Below are 22,181 nucleotides of genomic sequence, written 5' to 3'. Positions count from 1 at the left end.
ACAAAGAGAACAACTTTTCTATTGCTATGAGTTTGTCTGAGACACAGAACAGAGGGGTTAAATCACCCAATAATGGGCTTATATATCTCATTAAGGTCCTCTCTTCATTTTTACTGGGGAAAAGTAGGCAAAGAAGAGAGACAGAGAGTAGATGACCTGCTCCAGTATTTTTCTCCAGAAAATTCAACAAAAGTATGTTTTTTAATGGGAGAATCTTCCGGTTAAGTTGAGTGAATTAGATATAAACTTTGTATCTGATTACGTAAAGCCAGGAAGGTAGTGTGTGACGAGTTACATTTTACATTATAGCCCAGGTAGAATCCATTCACAAAGCAGAAATATGCAAGTGGCAATGTCCCATCAAGGGATTGGTGCTATTACTGGGGGAAAAAAAAAAAAAAAACCTCATATAATATTAAAATGCCAAAAACCGATCCTCAAATTTTTTTCAGAAGTTTCTCTAAAACATATTCTACCATTCCTTCCCCCAAATAGGCCCAAATCATGGCATGTTGAGTAAGGCAGCAAGTCCATTCCGAGCCATATTTATTCTGTGCGCTTCCTGAGAATAATTTGTAGGCCTACTAGAGGACTCTCTGTCATACCGCAAATTTTCCGAGACCTTATTTTGAGCTACAGGTTATCAGGTGACATTCCTACTAAAAAAGGTCCAAACCACACCATCAAATGGTTCAATCCACATAACCTCTTGTCTTAAGAGTTAAGCTAGCTTCCTAACCCTGCCTTGCAGTGGTTAACTCCACTGAGAAGCTTTCTATCAGCAATAATAGCTTCAAGGTGGGAAATAAAAAATGGAGAGTGTTTAAATTGTTAATGGGTTTCATGTTCTTGTCACTGTTGAGGGTTTGTTCCCTTTTATAAACTCATAGTTTTTGGTTGACATTGCTTTTATGCGAGCCATCAGCCAGTTGGTGATGGTGTTGCTGTGTTAGACCATTACTGCCGGATTGTATTTGCAGTAAAGAAGGAGAATGGAGGCTGTAAATCTGCAACTGGAGATTTAGGGCTCTGTTACTCTGCAGTTTAGGCCCATGTGCTGGGGAGTCCATTCTCCTCCGGCAGAATTATACCCTGCAAACATGCCTTCCCAGGCACTGATCGACGACGTTCATTCCCTGGGCTACCAAGGCACTTAATACGGCTAATTCAGTTAAAGAAGCCCGAGGGGTGAGGTGGATGAGTCTCTCTCTGCTGGAAGCCAGATGCCAGGCAGGTTAGCTCTACTGCTTCATTCCTTTCCCCATGTGAAGCTTCAAGGAGAAGCAGTTACTGCAAACTCACTGAAAAATAATAAGAAAATGCTTCTTAGGTTGTTGGACTCAGTTCTCCTTCAAGTAGGAAATGCTGTTTTCTTCAAACCCTCTAGTCCCTTTGGTACTCAGTTCATTACCAGGAATATTCAGGAAGGACCTTCTTTCAGAATTCAGGATGTGTCCAGGGTCTTGGTATCTTGACGTCCTTTTACAAAACTATCATCAAAATCTGGAAGGCAGGAGACTGATGCTTTGGAGACAGGTAACAAAATAGAAAGAAAAAAAGTGGTAATAATAATTCCAGTTCTTTTCCAGCCAGCCAGTTGGTTTTGAATAGAAACAGTTTGGAAGATAATATCTTTTCCTGCTAGATTCAAAAATATTTTGGAAAGACATCAGAATTGAATATATTTAAAACTGCCTTATTAACCATGTATCATTTCTGCTCCTGGATGTTTTATGAAAAGAAACTCAGAACGTTTCTTTGGCTGGCCAAAGTTTTAAGCATGGTTTTAGATTCGTTGTGCTTTGTGGGGCTTCCCCAGAGAGGAAGAGTGTTAAATATAGACTCATCTGCGCGATCCATCTGAGGCATCTGGGTCTGCTGCCTGTGTCAGCTGTGGTACAAATGTGCATGATTTAACCATACAACTATTGAACCAGCGTTGGCCTATTAAGACTTCAGATGATCTGTTCATGAGCTGTCAGCCCAAATTGAGCTTGAAACCTGCTGTAAAAGATCTAATTTTCATAATTATCCAGAACCTTCACACCCTCCTTCCCTTTCAGTATTACCCACCTCCACACATGCACCCGGAGGAGTAAACACATACATACGGACACAGGCACAGAAGAGCACTGTCCCTGGAGATTCATCAGGCCCCTTGCCCGAAAATGCACCGAGTTCATCCAGGGGTCAGGCCTGGCTTTGACTTCCTGTTTGAGGAGCCCCATGTGTGGCGTTCCAGCATCGCTAGAGGCTAGTGATGACTAAGTAACCTTTTCACACTCCAGCCTCCCACCAAGAAACAAGGTCCCTTATGATCCTGGACCTGGAGTGATTGGGGCACAACAAATACCTTTTTAATATATAAGGTGGAACTAATGCCAATAGAAATAGCACTTTACTGTCTCATGGCCTTACATTTATAAAAAGAGGATAGAGCTGTTGTCTTTGAGGATGAAGAATTTTCAAGGCAACCTGATTTAGTCTCAGAGTACACTAGGGACTTTGATCATTTAGTAGTTGCTTAAGGCTACCTCTGAGCTCTACCTGACCCTGGTCTCCAAAGCAAATCATCATCCTATGGATGGAGTTCAGCTGGTAATATCCCTCTAGGTAACCTGGCCTGAAATGTGGACCCATGGGAACAGGCAGCACTTTCAGGTTTAACCCTTTGCAGCACTGGGGATAAATAGTGCACGCTTCAAGGGTTAGGTCATTCTGGTGTCCTTCCAGTAATTCCACTGGAACTACACTGCACGATAAACCATTTAGTTTCTGGACATATATTTCCCACGTGTTAAGAGTGGACAGGCAGCACTTTACCAGGTTCCTCTCGGACAACCTCAGGTTTGTGCCGCTGCTGAGGCTGAAACTCCTTGTCTTTACATGGGATGACTGTATTTCTACACTGGTTGTCAATTGTCTTTGCCCTCAGAGGGCATTTCCCGCAACTCAGGGTTCTACCGATAGAATAAAAGGAGTTGTTTCCTGTCTTCACTGCTTTTTGCCTTTTTTTTTTTTTTTTTTTTTTTTAATCCTGAGTGGAGACTGAGTACATTACTCAAACCTTGGCTTTTCCCTGAAGTCCGTTGTTTACAGAGAGACATTCAGGTCCCTGGGGCTCACTCCCATAAAACCTTATTATCATATATTTCAAGGCATAAACTTCAGTTGTCAGCTCAGGAGCACAGTTTTGAAAGCCCTGGCTGCTCTTGTTTTCCTTCTGCTTCACTCTGGTTTATTTTTCTTCCAGCTTTGGCCTTTTCTTCCCCCCTCTCCCTCATCTCAAGCCATGCTCAGTTCCAAGCTGGCTCGCTCCTTATTCCACTAATTAGACAAGAAGTCCAGAGAGGCCATTATTAGATTCTGAGAATCTTTATCAGAGCCCATTATGGCCTTAAATACTGCACAAACATTTTACTAACTGAACCCAGGAACATTTCAGCTGATCCGTCCTTGGTCTTGAACATCTACCTTCTTCTGTACCTATAGAGTTACATTACTGATGCTAGAGGTTCCGAACAGTGTATTTTTCTTTGTATTAATTTTCCTAGAGGCAGTGATTCAAGTTCAGCCTCTCTTCCTCTGCCCACCCTCATTCTAATTATTGTTGTTGGGGATGGAGGGAGTCTGAGAAGCCTGCTTTTCCTTGGTGGGGTATGTGTGAGTGTGTGTAAATGTCATATGTATTAATGTCACCAGTGAGTACGATTCATGGTTGCCTGTTTTTCTCTCATTTTCTTTACAGAGCCATGGATTATTTGTATGGACCAATGGTCTCTCTTTTCTTTCAATGGAAGAATAATCCTGCATTATAATATAGTAACTGCAAAAGAAAGCCCTTTTTCTATTTCATTCTTTTCTTTCTTAATTCACTGTCTAGTGAGTTTCTGATTGACTCACAGACCAATTAAAGTAAAATTTAATGGAAGAATAGATTAACTCCCTGAGGTTTCCCTACCATCCATCACATTTTTATAGCAGGAGCTGTGAGGAAGCTCATAACTTCATGCTGTGAATGTGATAATAAAGAGGGCACGGAGAGGATTCCGATTTACTGCCGGGCTGATGTTCGCCAGGACAGAATTTACTGCCCAATCCCCTTCCCCTTTTTATTCAGGAGGAGGTCACTAGATCTGCCCTCGGCCTGGGTCTGAGATACTGAAGGGCAGATTGTCAGGTCGAGATTCTTTCCCCTTAATTGGGGTGGTGGGGGGAGGGAATGTGAATTTCATTGTCCAGAGATGGATATTGTGTTAAATTCATTTCTGTCTTCAGGTAGCTGCTGTCACCCCAAGTGTTCATATTTTTAAAGAGTGTTTTTGATTTGTTACTATTCATCGGCATAGAAATTCAGAAGTAAGGCCAGATGTATCTGGTTCTGAGTCACTAAGTCATTGTCTCTATCTACAAGCTTTTCTGGATAACTAAAGAGATCTCTCTCTACATCTTCATAGTCAACATTAATAATTTCTCCTGGGCATCTTTCATTTGAGGTTCTTGAAGCACTTTATAATCATTATTTTAGTCTTTCTGATGGGTCCAAAATAACCTAGTCCCTCTGACTCATCTTAACAATAAAGTGTGGCGGGGAGCGCCATACCCAGGCCTAAAGTTAAATTTGTGTGCTTATTAAAATTTTTACTTCATGTAGCAAATTTTATTTTTTAGGCTGTGGGTATTTAAACCTCTGTTTGGCTTCACAATAACATTGGATAATCTCTTTTTTTTTTTTTCCCTCCAAAAGTGTGGTGAGATAGAGTCAATATTTTTAAATCATGTTCATCTGCTTGTCCTTCAAATCCTGTCAGAATCAAACATCATCTATATCCTCCTTCGCCACTCCTGGCTTCTTCATGTACACCCTTCAACGTGTTGTGGATTGGAAACTTGGGAATGGTCCCTGCACATCCAATGTCTCATTGGTCACCAAACCTACTGACTCTACCTCTTCAATGTCCCCTGAAACTTTCCTCCCCAGTCTCACACCTTAGCTCAAGGTTCTCATCCTCTCCTCTGAACTCTTCCAACTGATCTCCTCCAGCCCATCCTCAGTGCTAATAAATGAATAATTCCCCCTGAAATGCAATTTTTGTAATTTTACTGCTAAAAATATTTAAATTACCTTCCATTACTTACAACAAACACTCAATGCGATAGCATAGCTTACACAACCTTCAGTAGGGCAGCCTAACTTCCATATGCTTCCACAGCTTCTAGGTCCTCGCAGCATATGAACAGTGATTCCCTAGGTCTGGAGAAGCATCACAGGATTGCCAGTTTTTGATTTTGATAAGAACGTTTTTAAAATCACTATCACCTTCTACCAACATAATTCCACAAAAAGTAATATTTTAATGTCAGAATATGGGAAGAACATAAGTTCAGAATAAAGTCTTTTATATTGAATAACTGTATAACATTATGGGAAAAATCACAATGCAGTCCTTATTTTTCTCATTTTAATGTAGACCTGAAAATACTTTTTTTTTACTATGTTTGGGAACCTGGAATGATTCAAACACTGAAAATGCCTTTTTAATATAAAAGATGGAACTATTGCTGGTTAAAAGGGTGGAGTCAGAAAGAACTGGATTCAAGTCTACCTTCATGACTTAGTAGTTGTATGATCATGGGTGAGTTGCTTGGCCTCAGTGAATTCTAGTTCCCTTGCCTGTGAAATAGAGGTAATGATTGCGTATACCTCTTAATGTTGAATATGTGATACACTACATATAAAGCGCCTGACCCAGTGATTGGCACATGGTAAGCACTTCACAATATTAGGTATTATTATTATGACCCCCTGACTTTATCTGAATTGTTCCCCTATAAGTGCACTAAAGGACCTACCAAGTATAAAACACACTCTTGTGTGCCTTAGTAGATGCTCTTCTCTTTGCCTAGAATCCTGGTGAATTCCTACTCTTCCTTCAAGATCAAGTGCAAACTTCGTGTTTCAGTTTACCTTCCTATTTAGCCCTCCTGCTCCATGGGCAAATGATCTTCCATGGTCTCATAGCACTTTGTAGATTATCAAACTCACACCAGGTACTTTGAATTTCATTTAATTTCATTAAGTGATTAAGTAACAATATTGTAGCAAAATGGATATTGGGAGATTGATCCCTTTTTATCCATTAATGCAATAAGTACTTATTGAGAACCTACTGTGGTGTATACACCTCTGCATAGTGTGTATTCCAATAATAGTAACACAGTACTCAAGATCTGGAAACAATTACTCTCCTCTGTACTCCTAAAGAATCTGATGGAAGTCTTTCTACAAATGACATTTTGTATCATAATTATGTGTCTACATTCTGTTCCTTTCCCCTGTAGACTGAATACCTTGAGGGCAGTTATTTTATTCATCTTTGTGTCTCTGGTACCCAAAACTTTGAAAGTGCTCAGTGTTTGTTTAGTGAAAAATGAAGAAATATCAAAAAGCATTCTCATCTCAACTTTCAAAATCTTCACTTAACTTTATTAGCTCTATGAATGAGTGTATGGCTGTTTGTGACTCTGAAAGGACATCACCATCCCATGCCTGTGTAAATATTAAAAAGAAATCCCAGTTACTGGGACTGTAGCTCAGTGGCAGAGCACTTGCCTAGCACATGTGAGGCACTGGGCTAGATCCTTAGCATCACATAAAAATAAATAAATAAAAATAAAGGTATGCTGTCCATCTGCAACCACAAAAAAAATTTCTTTTTAAATAGTCCCAACATCTCTTCTGGTGGGTCCACCTGGACCTTTAGATTATGTCTGCAGCTTCACCCAAACTTGGAATGGTTTCCCTCTTAAATCGATGGATTATCCTAAGCCATTTCTCAACACAGGCAAGTGTGCTCCCTTGAGCTACATACCAGATTGTTATACAAAAGAAAACTCTAGTATTTTCAAGGGTGTTTAACTATAGGTTCATAATAAGCAAAGCAGGAACAAAAGCTTTGATTGCTGGTTCAATTATACCCAAGACTCTGGGTGGAGTTATTCAGGGAGTAGAATAGCATCTTACACTTGCAAAAATGTGGCCTCAGCACCATCTGAATTGGACTTGGGAGGTGAACACCAGCATCCCTTGACATCCTCAGTTTTGCTGCACTCCTGAAAGCTGTGTTTCTTAAGGAATTAAAGCATTTCTCTGGTAGTGTTTTACCTCACTTTAACACATTGTGCAGTAGCATCTTAGGTTATTTGCTGTGGTCAGTTACCTTAGCACAGGATGGAATGACTACATTCTGTATTCCAGACTTTGGTGAGAGATGATCTTGTTCTGTGCTTGCTACTTAAATGGAGTCTCTGAGCAAGACTGATGGACCCACTGGAAGAATGAAGACTAACACTTGAGACTGTTCAAACTTCATAGTTGTATGGCAAGTTAGGGCAGTTTGTTGCTTTATGGACCTTCAACTATCATGATGCTTAATGTTCCATGGTCACACATTATGTGGTGTTCCCTAAGTATATTCATTTTTGTTCGTTTCCCACTTTCTTTGTAGATCAGTGCCACCTCCCTATCCTCATTTCCCTTTGCTGCTCAGTACCTTTTATATATCAATAATGACAGAGAGTCCCCTCCCCTATAAACAACTTTTTCTCATATATCGCTCCCTTATTCTGAGAGAACTCCTATTCATCCTCCAATACCCAACTCCAACTTTTATCTCCTCTGTGAAACCATCACACATATACACAAGGAAAAAAACCTATTTCTTGTGCTGCTTCTTGGAAACTCATGCTGGGAACTATCTGATAACTTGTATAAATCTTACCTTGCTTAACCCTCACAAAGCATTTCAAAGTAGGTATTACCCCTATCCTCAAAAACATTAAATCAAAGCAAAAATGGTCCAAATGTTTCTCTTAAAGTTTCACGGCACGCACAAATGCAGGATTTACCCAGGGTCCACATGACTTCAAAACTGGTGCTTGCAGGCTGGCGATATAGTTCAGTTGGTAGAGCGCAGGGTACAAGGCCCTGCTTTCAATCTTCAAAACACTAGTTCTTGTTCTGCCATCTCATACCACTATTGTCTCCTTTATCTGATTTGTATTATTGCATACTTCTATAATTTTGCTTCTTCACTCATCAGATTCCATTCAAACTATCTTTCTTACCAGAAAATATAGCTCCTTGCAAATAGAATTTATTTCTTACTTATCTTGGTACTCTCTGGGCTTTCAGAACACTACACGACACACAATAGACAGGAATAAAGGTTTACAGGATTGGACTAGATCAGATTTAAAATTGAGTTGAACTGAACAAGATATCCCTTGAATCTCATAATTGATGTTTTGGGCTCTGTACACCATTTCCTTCATGCCAGGTGACATGTGGCCTCCATTGTCTTCCCAGGTGTCCACATCTAGCCCTGTACCAACTTCACCCTAAGCAACTGAGTGTCTTGGCATGCATGTGACATAGTCATTAGCGTATATAAGTTCCTAGAAACTGCCTTCTATCTTATCTATTTATTGTAGTCAGTGGAGTATACTCAGTCTTTTAGGAATAATTAAAATAGTCTGTGACTCTAATTAAAGTAGTCTGGATATTTTAAAGAAACCTATATATAAGAACAAGCTGAGTGCTGACATCAAGTTAATTGTGTTATTTTTAGCAGAGCTATCATTGGAGACAGCAGCATGGCACCCAATGCCTATTTTAAACCTCATATCTGAATATAGACTGTTAAATAACCAGCACCTTGAGCTCTTAAGAGGAAAGGCATTAAAGCATAAATAAATAAAGCTGTTATGAAAACTTGGAAAATTATCTCAGCGTACTTGCATACGAAGTCATGTCGTCATTAAATCACCAGCTGTGGAGATAAATACCCTTAACATCTCTCACTGCCGAAAAAACAACCAAACTTAAAATTCTTGTCATAGAAGGGCAAATGAGCCCAAGAGACAAGCTATTAGGTTTGCATTTTTGCCACTATTTTACCCGTATTTTTATACAATTGTAGAATAAAATTTTGAAATGTCGTATTTGATCTGTTTAGATTACAAAATGTTCTTATTTCCCCAAGAAATGTGAATTGGTCCACTTCTTTCTGGTCCATATTTCCAAAGCGTGGCCAGACAGGGAAGACACAGTCCAACAAAGCTGCCCGTCTAGCACTGCCATCTTCGGCCTGTCTTCTGCTGTGAAGAGTCATCACCATCACCTCTTACCACCCTCCTCCATCTTAATTCCAATTGAACATTGAACCCCATTGCAAAGTAGCTCCACTTAATTTTCCATACCTGAAATGGAGTTTTTTTTTTTTTTAAATAGGCTGCCCAGAACCAGTGACCTCCCCAAACCCAGGCACCCATTAGCCGTGACTGCTGCAGAGTTCCCAATGGAGGTAGAGTATTTCTTTAATAAATTTATTCAGGAAGCACTCACCAAACCAAACTTCTTTGGTCTCTTACTGTTTCCCATGATCAGGATTGGTAAAAATGCATCTCGTGGAAACCACAGGCACAATGACTTACACGATCACAGTTACGTGTGTCCACTAGGAATCCTGACTTTGGATCACCTGTGAACCTAAGGAAAGGAAGATCTGGAATGGAATTTATTTGAAAATATTGGAAACTCTTGGTTGGGTTTTGTAGACTGAAGTTCTGGAGTTAATCATTATTCTGCGAAATCCTGAATGATGTTGCTTATAGCTTCCTACACAGGCCGCGTCCCCATGGGAGTCCTACTAACGGTCTTTTGTCAGGCACTATCAGCAGTATTGAGCCAACCTGAGCACCCTATTATTAATCCTTTTCTCCTGGTGACATGACAGCGATCGATGTCTGAACAAGCTATTGAAACTGTAGCAATCAAGTGGACTCCAGTTAATCCAATGGGATACTTACTCAGAGCCTATGGGAAGGGCAGGGAATTTTTTTTTCTAACTCCATACTGATCCTATATTCATACATCTTATGCTGCCATAATTTGGGTAAAGGCTGACATTTACCTAGGCCTGTAAGATACACAATGGAACCCTTACCAATGACTCAGATACATTCATAGCACTTGCACAACCATCTGCTACTTCTGTAAATATATAAACTTTTTGATCATTATATAAATATTTGCGCCTATGTCATTGTAAAGCAAGAACATTGAAACCTTTTACACAGAAAAGTTCCCACCTGGTAATGTTTTGGGACTCATAAAAATCAATCAGCAATTACAAAGAATAGTAATTCAGAACATAGGACTATTAGATTTCCTGTGCCTTGTTTCAGATGAAAGGGAGTCCAAAAAGGTGGTGCCCCAGCCTGGCCATGTGCACAGATTCCTGGGTCCCATCTTCACAGATTGCATGTCAATTAATTTGAGACAATGCCCAGGAATCTGCGTTTTTAAGTTCCAAGGGAACTGACCAAAAGAGGCAGTTTTCAAGCTTTATTCCAAAGTGCTTTAGGACTTCCTAAGGGGCACATAAGTGGTTCATGGGTGGTGCAAAAAAGAGACAAAAGGAAAGAAGACCCGGAAGGAGGGCTGTGTTCTCAGCTTTGCTAGCAAGTGTATCACATTTGGCAACTCAGCTTAGCTTTTTGGCTTAGTTTCTCTGACTATAAAATCCATATCAGTAGCATATGCCATTATTTCTTTTACATAGATGTTTTGAAAAGAATAAATAGAAGAATAAGGAATTATAAAGAATAAAGCCAGCTTCCCAGTCAGTGTAGAAATCCATATAGTCCCTGCTGAGGTTATATAGTCTCTGCTGGAAATGAACCTAACCCTGCAGAGGGGCGGGGCTTCCTTCCACGTGGCCACCATTCCTCCCTGGAACTGGAGCAGGGGACTCTCCAGGCACTGAAGGATCTTTTAGTGCTAAACTTAACCCATCCCCTCTTCATTAGCTTCTGCTCATGGGCCTTAGTACTCTCATCCTCCGAGTTTCTATGGGACTACCCTTCAAATATCTAGGGACAGTTTTCACATCTCAGGCTAAAATTCCTGGCTTTCTTTTTCTGTTCTTTTTGTATTTTGAGACAGGGTTTTACTACATTGCTTAGGACCTCACCAAATTGGTGAGGCTGGCTTTGAACTTGGGATCATCCTGCCTCGGCCTCCCCAGCCACTGGGATTGGCAGGTGTCACCATGCTCACCCTGGTTTTCTTAAACTGTTCTTTGGTTAACTCCATTTCTAAAGCCTTCTCACCTTTGCAAAATATTTGTCTAGTAACCTTCCTCAAACTATGCCAGTTGTTAATTTGATTTTACTTTCTGCACCTGTTTTCTTATTCTTCGCTCAGCCCTCTTTCTTCATCGTGTTTATTTTTATTTTTCTGCAACATGTGTTTATGCAACAGCTATTGCAGTAAGCCACACTATATTATTCATTGTTTATGAAATAACAGTGTAGTTGTTGGACTGAGAACACTCAGTGCAAAGATGTCTCTCAAGCACAGTTATGACAGAATCACTTAAGGGAGTTTGTAAAAAGTGTAAATTTCCAATGACTTCAAACAGAAATTCATTTTGAGATCCAATAGAATGGAGGTGTCTTTAAGGCACCCAGGCGATATGAATGCAGCCAGTCTGAAAACCACTGTGCACATAAACTTGAGAACACTATAGTTTAAAGAAAGTGGGACAGAGAGACCTAAACCCTGCCTACCTCTATCCCTTAACCTGTGCAAGTTACTTTAATGCCCAGAGCATTCTGTTCTCATCATCTATATCACATCTACCTCCTACATCATGAGGATTACACCAGATGACATGTGTAAGACACTTCATTATCATAAAGGACTACGCAGTGTCTTTTTTATGTAAGTATATTTTTATGTGAGGACCATTCAGGTTAATATTTTATTATGCCTCTATTTCTATTTCATTTTGATATATTTATCTAATAAAGGCTTTGGATCTTACATAGTCACATGTGCTTACTCATTCATAAAACAAACTTTAAGAGATGATTATCTCATTTATGTATATGTTTTTGGTTTTTTTCGAGCAGTCAATCAGCAAATTATTTTTTTGCTGGGCATGATCTTCCCTCTTCTCATCTAGCAGTTCTAGAAGAATATGCAGAAGGAAACTCAAGTTTAACACAAAACAAAGCTTCGTTGATGCCCTAACCTGGCATGGGCATGAGCCGACATCCTGGAAGGCTCCCCTGCAAGCTGCGAGTTCTAAGAAACAGGTTGCAACAAGAAAATTGCCTGGTTTATTATTTTTAATTTAATGAATCTTGTTCCTGTAAAAATTGCAGGGTAGATATTCCAGGAAATCCACATCCTTTTTTAGCCCTAGAGCAGACAGTAGTGGCCATGGCTGGGCAAGTATGCCTGACCTGCATTCTGACCCAAAGGGGGTATTGTCGAAAAGCAAGAAGGATTTTTCCGTTCAAGGTCTGAGCCTGGATGTTCTGCCCTTCCCACAGAGACGGTCAGCAAAAAGGCAAATTTTAAAACTCAGTTTTGTGACGTGTGCACTTTCCACTAAAACTGGACCAAGCCCAAGACTCATTTCTCAGAGTTTCCTATCCAAGCATAAGATGAGGAATGATCTTTGGTCATTAGCGCTTGGTTGGGAATAGCCCGGAGGTGAAAGAGTGGCTATTGGATTTCATTAATCTGAAGAAAAGTCTTTAGGTTAAAACATCTTCCTGGCGGTTTAATCGGGGAGGGTACCGTTGGTGCCTACAAAGTGCTAGACACTGTGCGAGGTGCTGGGCATAAAGAAAGATCCAGCCCTTGCCCACGGGGACACTCAGATGGGAACACAGCTCCTGGACACACAGACGCCCCCGGCGTGAAAGCAGTACTAGGAGAAGCATGCCAGCCTCCTTCAAGCTGAGCAGCAGGATTCTCCTTGCCGGCCCCCACACTTACCCCACCTGCTTGTAGAGGGCCCTGGGCCAGCAGATCACAGCAGTTTATTAGGAGTCCCTCCACTCTAGAAAAATCTGTGGTACCTTGTGCCTGGGACCTGGTCTCAAACTCCAACCACTAAGCTGAAAAATTTGTGAGTTCTGTCACTCACTGGGCAAGTTGCTTAATCTCTCTCTCTCTCTGCCTCAGTTTCTTCCTCCATAAAATGGGAGTGTGCCTATCTCACAGGGAAGTTCTATTTGTTTATTTGGAGGGGTTTTGTTGTTACCAGGAATTGAACCCACGGGTGCTCAACCACTGAGCCACACATCCCCAGCCTTTTTTCCTATTTTATTTTGAGACAGGGTCTCACTAAGTTTGCTTAGGGCCTTGGTAAGTTGCTGAGACTGGCTTTGAACTTGCAGTCCTCCTGCTTCAGCCTCCCCAGCTGCTAGGATTACAGGTGTGTGCCACCGCACCTGGTCTCACAGGATTTTTATGAGACCCGAGTGAGTTGATGCATGTGAAGCACCTAGAAGATGACTGGTTCCTAAGTGGAGCCCAATCAGAGCCTGCCAGGCCATTTCCCCAGTGCTAGCACAATACCTAGTTCAAGGCTTCCGTTACGCCTGTCTTCGCTGTGTGTTGGGTACAATCTGAGAATCTAACACGATCCTGCAGTATCTGAAAGACATGCTCCAAAAGCAGATACCAGCCTATAGAAGCATCGATGATTAGCTCTGGCCAGATGTCAGGAAACATTTAGGGCTATTCAAGTGTCAGTGCTCTCAATGGGCGTTTTATTAACAACACAGATGTGCTGCATCACATCCTTAAGTTAGGCACAATACACAGTGAAAAAATTAAGAAGTAGTTTAAAGATGGTTGGACTTCTGTGATAGGTTAGAAAGCTCTTTCATGTCCCCATCACATACATACATCTCATCTAAAGATATTCCCTGCGATCTTAACAGTATTGAATAGATCAGTGTTTCTGTATGCATAAACCTACAGTATAATTCTAGGCATTAAATATGGGTTATAGTATCTCTGCTACTCATTAATGATCAAGATATGTAGTATGGAAACATATTTTCAAATGCATGAGGGAATTTATAGCTCCTATATTTTGTCTTAGTTTAACCAGCATTTATGTAGTGCTTACAGTGTGCCAGGTACAATTCTAAGCACTATTCAAGCACTAACTCATTTTATCTTCATAACAACTGTATAGAATAGATGTTACCCTACCCCCATCTTGCAGATGAGAAAACTGAGACACAGAGAAATTGAGTCATGACTCAAGCCTCTCAGCTCATAAGTGGTGGAACCGGGATTCAGGGCAGACCATCAGGCTGTAGAGTCACCAGCACTCTCTACTGACCAGTAAACATTTCTTCCAGATGCCCCAATTAAAATTAAAATGAGCTGCTCTTTGAGGCTATGTTCTTGAGTTTCCTGTCCATATAAATTTTCAAAGTGTTAATACTCTATATCCCATAAAATTCTCATAGTCTCAACACAGTGTTAATGTTCACTTGGCATTGATTAGTGGCTATGATGATGCATAAAAGTTAGATTTCAAAACATTTTCCAGTTCCTTTCTCTATTGAGCTGAAGTCCTAATAACAAGGGCCCCAGGTAGGCATTAAAAATGATCTGGGGGGCTGGGGTTGTGGCTCAGTGGTAGAGTGCTTGCCTAGTACGTGTGAGGCTCTGGGTTTGATCCTCAGCACCACATAAAAATAAATAAATTAAGTTATTTTTTTAAAAGAATTCAGAAATCTAAGGCCTAGGAAGGAGCCATCTGCTCAGATGCCCCAGCCCACTCATTCTGCTGAACAAACGTAGATGAATCAACTGAGTTGCCCATCGTTACACAACCACTTGTGGCAGAGCAGGACCTGCGTACAGGCAAGAATGAATAAGGGCAGTTGAGGAAACAATCCAGCTGGAAGCCATCTTAACTTCTCTCCCAGGGTTCCTTCCATGACACCGCGTTCTCTCTCCATCCACAGAAACTGAAGCAAGACTTGAAGGATCAGGACAATCAGAGTAGGGGAAAATGCAGAATCCAAATTAAGTAGGGCTTCAAGAATTAGTCTGTGCTGGAATCCACAACAAGGTCAATAGCCAAAACCAGAGAGGCAAGCCAAGGTCAGAACAAGAGGACGATGCATTGGTCAGGCAAGACAGCTCAAGTCCTGTCAGAGAAAAAGGAGTCAGGGGGATAAGTGGCATTGCAACAACCTGCCCATATCAAACCCCAGGTGTTAAAGAATGCCACAAAGTTGGGGGAGGGCGCACTCCCACCCCAAAATGCTATTCATTCCCTTATGAATGATGAGCATGAGGTTTACCATGAAAATTATGCAGAATTTTTCAAGGAGGCCAAAAATGCCAGAATCGAGTTTAACGTCCACTTCAGAGACATAGGTGAGATTTTGAGTTACTGCAACTCATCTCAGAGATCTATGCACCGTAAGCTTCTTAGTATCTTAATTTATCTGCCAGTGAAAGACCGGAGGACTGAGACAATTCAGCTGGGAATTGAACCTGTGGTTCCAGGAAGTCTAGATATTTCAAACCTCATGCTTAGTCCATTAAGATATCCCCTCCAAGAACATAATGTAGTTAAAGTAGACTTAGATATCTTTAGTACAGAGAGTGGATTTTATTTCCACTTTGGGAATTTCTGATCCATAGTAGGGAGAGATATAGATGAAACTCACCTACAGTACTGCCTATAGAATAATGCACGTATGTCAATGTACACTGTCCCTTTTTTGATTTACGGTTAAGAAGACAAAAACCATCTTGGGGGAAAAGTAGATTACAAATGCATTTGCTAAATGGGGGCTTCATACATAACCCTCTCTCTTACTCTTCCTGAAGACCCACTCTTGCCTCTATCAAAAAAATAGGATAAATTATACTGACTCAGAGAATCTAAAGAGAAACCAGAGATTCCACACATCTGTCAGGTGGGTCGGCTTATTTGGGGGACAGTCGGGGAACATCCTGTACCATTACAGGCTGTCAGCCACAGAGAATGTTTACTAATAAGCCTAGCCATTAGGTTGGGTCAGTGATGGATGGTCTGTGTCCCCCTGCCCTGGCCTGGCATGTGCTGTGATACTCACTGACCAGCAGCAGCTGTTGTACTAGCTGCCTTGTTAAGGGTCTCGCCAAGTGACATCAGCTATACATCACCCTGGCTGATACCTTTGATTATTTGGACAGCTCCTGGCATGATGAATCGTCGGGATTGATCTGTCTTTTCTCGCATGTCCTCTTTACCCATCTCTCTGAATTCTTCCTCCTTAAGTCCAGGGCCCTATTACCGCTCTTTCAGATGTATGTACCTTCTAGCCTCTGCAATTTAAAGGACCTGCTCATTTCAGTGTCCATAATGAGAGACTAGGATGAAGCTGAGGAAATAAGTGCATCATAGTTAGAACAGGCAGGCCAGGGAAACAGCAGTCACTCTCTTGCAGCCAGAAAAGCAAGGAGAAAAAAGCTTTTTTCCATGGGTATCCAGGGCTCACAGTTTTCATTACTGAGTTCATGGGCTTTCCACATATTCCATGTGGTACAAATTAAATTTGAATGCTGTGGGTAACCTGAACAATGCCTTCTATTTATAAGATTCCTCCCTTCCAAGGAGTACAAATCATTTCACACACAGTATCTCAAGCATCACCATATTTCTATAAAAGAAGCTTTATCATCTTGATTTCACAGAGGGAAAAAAATGAGCACAGAGGGGCGATATGCCCAAATCTACTTGACAAATAAATGTGCAGCAAAATCAATAACGGGACCTAAAGTCTCTGGCTCCCTGGTATATTCAGTCTTCAATTCATCGATTTATAAAATGTTTATTAAGCACCTACTGTGTGTGCCAAGAGCCAGGAATACAGAGAGCCTCTGTGAGTGCAATGTGTGGGGTCATTAACTCATTCAGTCCCATTTATCTCTAACTGGGTATTACTGGGGGGAGGAAGCATATTGAAATACACGGTTTTATTTTTACTATAAAGAATTTACATGTATGCATTAGGGACAGGAGCACTATTCCACTTGACCATGAATTAGCCAGAGGCCATTGTGAACTGTTCTTCCCTATTAAATTATATATTCCTCTTCCCTACAGTTATAATTCTTTCCAAATCTGTTGAGATTGAGTAGATTCAAATAGGGTTATATAAAAAGCAATGGTTCTCAAATGTATTCTAGTACACTTGGCAAAACCCCATTAAATATGTTTAATTTCATTATATAAACAACTCTACTAAAATAAAATATGGCCATATCACATGTATATAATATATAATACTTTCAACCAGGAAATGATCCCCTCCCCCCCCCCGAAAAAAAGGCCTCTGAACTAATGATAATGAGTGGTCTACAAAAATTCCCATTAATATATTCATTCAAATTGGGCACAGTGGCACATTTCTGTAGTCCCAGCCACTTGGAATGCTGGAACAGGAGTATTGCTTGAGCTCAAGAGTTTGAGACCAGCCTAGGCAACAGAGTGAGACTCTGTCTTCAAAATTTTTAAGTTAAGCCAGCATGGTAGCACACGCCTGTAATCCCAGCAGCTTGGGAGACTGAGACAAGAGGATCACGAGTTTGAAGCCAGCCTTAGAAAGAAGCCAGGCGCTAAGCAATTCAGTGAGACCCTGTCTCTAAATAAAATACAAAATAGGGCTGGGGACATGGCTCAGTGATTGAGTGCCCCTGAGTTCAATCCCTGGTACCAAACAACAACTATAAAAAAATTTAATTAAAAGATTAAATTTAAATGAAAATGTATATATGTTAGGTATATTTTTTCATCGTTTGTTCATTTTTGCCACCTACAGAAAAGCAGCAAAAAACAACCCAAGGTTTAAGAGAAGATTATGAGAAATTTTTTAAATTGAGTAAACATTTTTATTCATCAGTTAGGTCCAAATGTTTTACCTTATTCCAGAAAGAATCTAAGGCAAGAACTAGTTTACTTGTTAAGGATTATTGTTTTATTTGGAAAAAAAAGAATAGCTCAGTCAACAGGAGAGTAGTTATAAAATAACTATATTTATATCATCACTAGAAAAACACTGGTTTTATCCCATTATTTTCTGAGTGAAAACTTCCAATGACTCTGTGTAACACAGAGAAAAACTAGATTATGGGAACATCTGAGATTGGCCTCTGAGGTCTTTGGGAATGTCAAGTTTATTTCCTAGAACAGAAGCCCACCTGCACATCCAGCAAAAGCTCTGGGCTTCTGTCACGTTCCCATTGTCCAGGGACACACCATATTCAGGTGGACACTGAAACCTTCCTTGTGCTGTTGCTTGTCTAGAAAGCTCATTCCCCCATTTCCTGTCCCCTCTCAGCCATCTCTCAGAGTTAAGTTATGGAACTTTTCTCCACAGTCTGTGAACACTACCTTCTCTGAGCTCCAGGTGTTTATTTTTTTTAATTATGTTTATATACATTTTTAGTTGTTGTTGGACCTTTATTTTATTCATTTATTTATATGTGGTGCTAAGAATCGAACTCCGTGCCTCACACATGCTAGGCAAGCGCTCTACCCCTGGGGCCACAACCCTAGCCCATCCAGGTGTTTATTTTGGCACCTAATCATATTCTTTCTTATATAGTTGATTAACAGCTGTTCAGCTGAAGGTCATCTGCTTTTCCTCTCAGTACCTAGCACGGTTCTAGCTCTCATGGAATCTGCAGTAAAGTTCCAAGTGAATGAGAATAACCAAACGCAAACTGTTGACTGTGAGTCACTAAGAGCTCATAGAAACTGGTTAAATTGCCTTGTTCTAGATTTGATTGGTGGAAATTTCCAGGCATTTATGGACTGAGATTGACTTAGTGGTTCTGTGACCTGGTCTGTCAAGATATGCGTGCACACGGGACATTTGCTCCATGCTCCAGTTTTCAGAAGCTCATAGATGAGTCAAAAAGACAATGCCAGTGGTGCTCCGTGGCACACTCCTGTAATCCCAGTGGCTTGGGAGGCTTGAGGCAGGAGGATCGCAAGTTCAAAGCCAGCCTCGGCAATTTAGCAAGGTCCTATGCAACTTAGTGAGACCCTATCTAAAAATTTTGAAAAATAAACAGTCTAGAGGGTGGCTCAGTGGTTAAGTGCCCCTGGGTTCAATCCCCAGTACAAAAAAGAAAAAAAAAAAAAAGACAATACCATATATATAATTGCAGTATATAATTGTAGCATATACTATGGGAATTTAGTTAGGACAGAATTCAAAGGATTGGTCATGTAATTCAGAGAACTACTCTGTTACCTATAACTGAGCACTGGTGCCTCGGTTGTTTCAGAAAGTCCCTCCAGAAAAGTTAGAAACCTGCCATCGGAAAGGCTTTAAATTTCCATGTAATTATTTTTTTCTTACATAGGTCTTTATGTAGCATAAATCTACTTCTGAGACCTCAGACCTTAGTTGCTATAACTCAGTTTCCATTTACCAAGCAAGAATCAGCACTTTTTAGAATGCCAATATCTCAAAAACCACATGGGAACTGGGCTAAAAATCTCGTAGCACTTTAACACTGAAGGGCTTGACTTCAAATCATGCACCTTTCAAGAAGGTATTTTAGGAAGCATTAAAAGTATTCTTCTATATGTGTCTCCTATTTCACCTAAGTACATATCTCAACTACAAAAACAAAAAAAAAACCCAAGGCAATTCAATTTCATCTCTTAAATATGGTTTTTCTTAAAGACAGAGTTGAAGAGTATGGAGGAAGAGTGATCGATGGGTAGAAAATTTCTATAGTTTTCTATCATCTCTTTTCTATCATTTATATTTTAAAAAAACTCTTTCTCCTATTTGCAAAGGGTTTACTCCAGTCCCAGCTCCTTTGAGTTCAGTTTAGTTCCCCAAGGGCTCTTTTGTGATTCCCTCTACTTCTAAAAGCCTGTGGATGATGGCAGCAACTTAATTTCTGAGTCAGTGTTAAGTGTTCCAAGTTACCATTTAAATAGACATTTCTGGCACCATCCATGTTGCAGTTAGATTTATTATAATAAAAATCCTTGGGCTGGGGATGTAACTCAGTGGGTAGAGTGCTTGCCTCTCAAGCACAAGGCCCTGGGTTCAATCCCCAGCCCCAAGAGGGAAAAAAAAAAATCCTTAGCTGAGCATGGTGGCACATGCCTGTAATGCCAGCTGCTCAGGAGGTTGAGGCAGAAGAACCGCAGGTTCCAGAACAACGTGGGCAACTTAATGAGACCCTGTCTCAAAATATTTTTTTTAAAGGCACTGGAGATGTAGCTCAGTGGCAAAGAAACCCTGAGTTCAATCCCCAGTGCCATTTTTTTTTTAATTCTTTATATTTACATACCATATGTGATCATTGAATCACTACAATTTGGGCATTAACCAGTTGGACTTCCTCTTTCTTTCATCACCAGGAGGAGCAGGCAGGCAACAGAAATTTCTAGAAAGAGAAACTGAATTAGGGATATTTTGATGTTGATCACTGAGCTTGGGGCAAGGGCCCTAAGTTTCCAGTGCTCTCTGTAAAGGACAGATTTAAAAACTATTCCTCATCCCACTATTGACCTGAAGAATAACACTGAAAGAGATCTCAAGGGATCTTGTGGATCAGTCCACCTGCCAGCTGGTTTTCTTTTTATTTATTTTTTTCTTAAAGATATCTAACCACTTCAATGCCACAATTATTTAACTTTCTACTCCAGAATTCCTCCTAACATTCAGCTAAAATAGTTTGTTTTAATTTAAGGCAGTTTCTTCTTTTTGTGCACACATAATAACTGGTTAGCAGTCTGTAAGATCTTTGATACAATGTACTATACCATACCTGAAGGTTGAAGCCAAATTGCCATTTAGTATTTTGAGCTCCAAGCTAAGGAACAAATTCTTCGAATCACACCTATGTCATTTCTCTGGAACTTTACTTTATTTTATTTTTTGTACTGAGGATTGAACCCAGGGGTGCTTACTGAGTCACATCCCCAGGCCTTTTTATTTTTTATTTTGAGACAGAATCTTGTCAAGTTGCTTAAGACCTCCTAAGTTGCTGAGGCTGGCCTCAGACTCCCAATCCTCCTGTCTCAGTCTCCTGACTCTCTGGAATTATAGGTATGTACCACTACCCTGGCTGGAATTCTTTAAATATAATTCTGTAATAAAATTCACTCAAGGAGAAACTGCCTTAGTTGTTCTTCCTTTATTTCCTTGTATTCCAGAAGTTGACAAAGGCACTAATTAGTAACAAATTAGATATCTAAAATTCTTTTTTATTGCAGTATGTTGTATATACAGAAAAATGCACAAATTATAACATAGAGCTCTGTTAGTTTGTTGTTTGTTTGTTTTTTAACAACGTGAACACATGTAATCCCTTCCCAAACCAAGATGTACAGTATTTCCAGCAGCCCAGAAGCTTCTCTGGGTCCTCCTTCCCAATTATTCTGTCTCAAGTAACTACTGTTCTGACTTCTGTAATCAGATTAATTTTGTTTACACTTGAACTTCATCTGAGAAGAAGCACATTGATCTAGATTCTTTCATTCAGCACTGTATACTTACAGACTCATCCATGTTTCTGCATGTAGAAGCAGTTCCTTTGTTCTCATGACTACCTACTATTTCATTTTTTCATTTTATTTCACTTCAACCTTGACAAACATTTGGGTTGTTTCTACAGTATTGCTGCAAACACTCCTACCTTGTCTTTTGGTTTACATTACACTGACACATCTGTTGGTTATTTACCCAGGAGAGGAATCCTTGGGTCAGAGGGTTCGTGCATGTTCAGCTTTGGTAGATTCTGCCGAGTAGTTTGCCATGGGGTTTCTACCAATTTACACTCCCAACAACAGTGTGTATAAAAATCCTATTTGCTCCCCATCCTCACCAATACTTGATATTGTCAGTTTTTCTTAATTTTAGCAATTCTGATGGTTGACTGTAGTGGTTTCTTCAGCTGAAATAAACCAGCTGCCCAGATGGATTAGGTCTCTGAGAACATCTTTCTTTTCCTACTGCTGTTGTGCCAGTAGATCACAGGGACATCCGCTGTGTGAGGAGCAGGGTGGTAGCCACAGCCCTCATTTGCATGACTTTGAACTGTTATCTGTGGCTGCTGTAGATTCTAGCCAGAGCAGACTGAGACACCGCGTGCAGCCAGATAACCTTTCCTTGTTCATTAAGGACCCACTTAGCTCTCCGTGGGGCTGTAGCAGACAGCCTAGAAAAGCAGGTCATGACTTTATGACTATATAATGCTAATCTCATCAATAATAACTCTAAAAGAGAGAAAAAGCAGAATTGAAATAACTGGGCTATGATAC

At 40.4% G+C, this 22,181-nt stretch overlaps 1 protein-coding gene and 1 non-coding gene across 2 annotated transcripts in view; both read left to right on the top strand.

The window, feature by feature from the left end:
- Skap1 (src kinase associated phosphoprotein 1) overlaps window positions 1-22,181 on the top strand; it is a 270,445-nt gene that overhangs the window by 173,466 nt on the left and 74,798 nt on the right. The gene's annotated exons all lie outside the window — the stretch shown is intronic.
- Trnae-cuc (transfer RNA glutamic acid (anticodon CUC)) lies at window positions 19,905-19,976 on the top strand. Its single transcript has one exon. It is a non-coding gene; the product is annotated as a tRNA-Glu (tRNA).

The sequence above is a fragment of the Sciurus carolinensis genome, chromosome 3, assembly GCF_902686445.1.
Source record: "Sciurus carolinensis chromosome 3, mSciCar1.2, whole genome shotgun sequence".
NCBI classification, from domain to species: Eukaryota; Metazoa; Chordata; class Mammalia; order Rodentia; family Sciuridae; genus Sciurus; species Sciurus carolinensis.
Note: the sequence above shows the minus strand (reverse complement) of the source record. Positions and strands in the feature narration are given on the sequence as shown.